The following is a 966-nucleotide window of genomic DNA, read 5'->3' on the forward strand; positions in this document are numbered from 1 at the left end:
TATCTTAAAAACACAGTCTTTTAAAAATTCTCAGATAATAAGGGGCAGGCAACCCCAGAAGCACCACTCGTACATAATACAGAGGATACCCATCCTTCAGAAAGGTCATACACCTTCACCAAATAAAAAAAAATATATATATACAGCCATGAACCATGGACCTTGCCGTTGGTGGGGAGGCTTGCGTGCCTCAGCGATACAGATAGCCGTACCACAGGTGCAACCACATCGGAAGGGTATCTGTTGAGAGGCCAGACAAACATGTGGTTCCTGAAGAGGGGCAGCAGCCTTTTCAGTAGTTGCAAGGGCAACAGTCTGGATGATTGACTGATGTGGCCTTGTAACAATAACCAAAACGGCCTTGCTGTGCTGGTACTGCGAACGGCTGAAAGCAAGGGGAAACTACAGCCGTAATTTTTCCCGAGGGCATGCAGCTTTACTGTATGATTAAATGATGATGGCGTCCTCTTGGGTAAAATATTCCGGAGGTAAAATAGTCCCCCATTCGGATCTCCGGGAGGGGACTACTCAAGAGGATGTCGTTATCAGGAGAAAGAAAACTGGCGTTCTACGGATCGGAGGGTGGAATGTCAGATCCATTAATCGGGCAGGTAGGTTAAAAAATTTAAAAAGGGAAATGGATAGGTTGAAGTTAGATATAGTGGGAATTAGTGAAGTTCGGTGGCAGGAGGAACAAGACTTGTGGTCAGGTGACTACAGGGTTATAAACACAAAATCAAATAGGGGTAATGCAGGAGTAGGTTTAATAATGAATAGGAAAATAGGAATGCGGGTAAGCTACTACAAACAGCATAGTGAACGCATTATTGTGGCCAAGATAGATACGAAGCCCACACCTACTACAGTATTACAAATTTATATTCCAACTAGCTCTGCAGATGACGAAGAAATTGAAGAAATGTATGATGAAATAAAAGAAATTATTCAGATTGTGAAGGGAGACGA

Source organism: Schistocerca nitens, chromosome 7 (genome assembly GCF_023898315.1).
Source record: "Schistocerca nitens isolate TAMUIC-IGC-003100 chromosome 7, iqSchNite1.1, whole genome shotgun sequence".
Lineage (NCBI taxonomy): Eukaryota > Metazoa > Arthropoda > Insecta > Orthoptera > Acrididae > Schistocerca > Schistocerca nitens.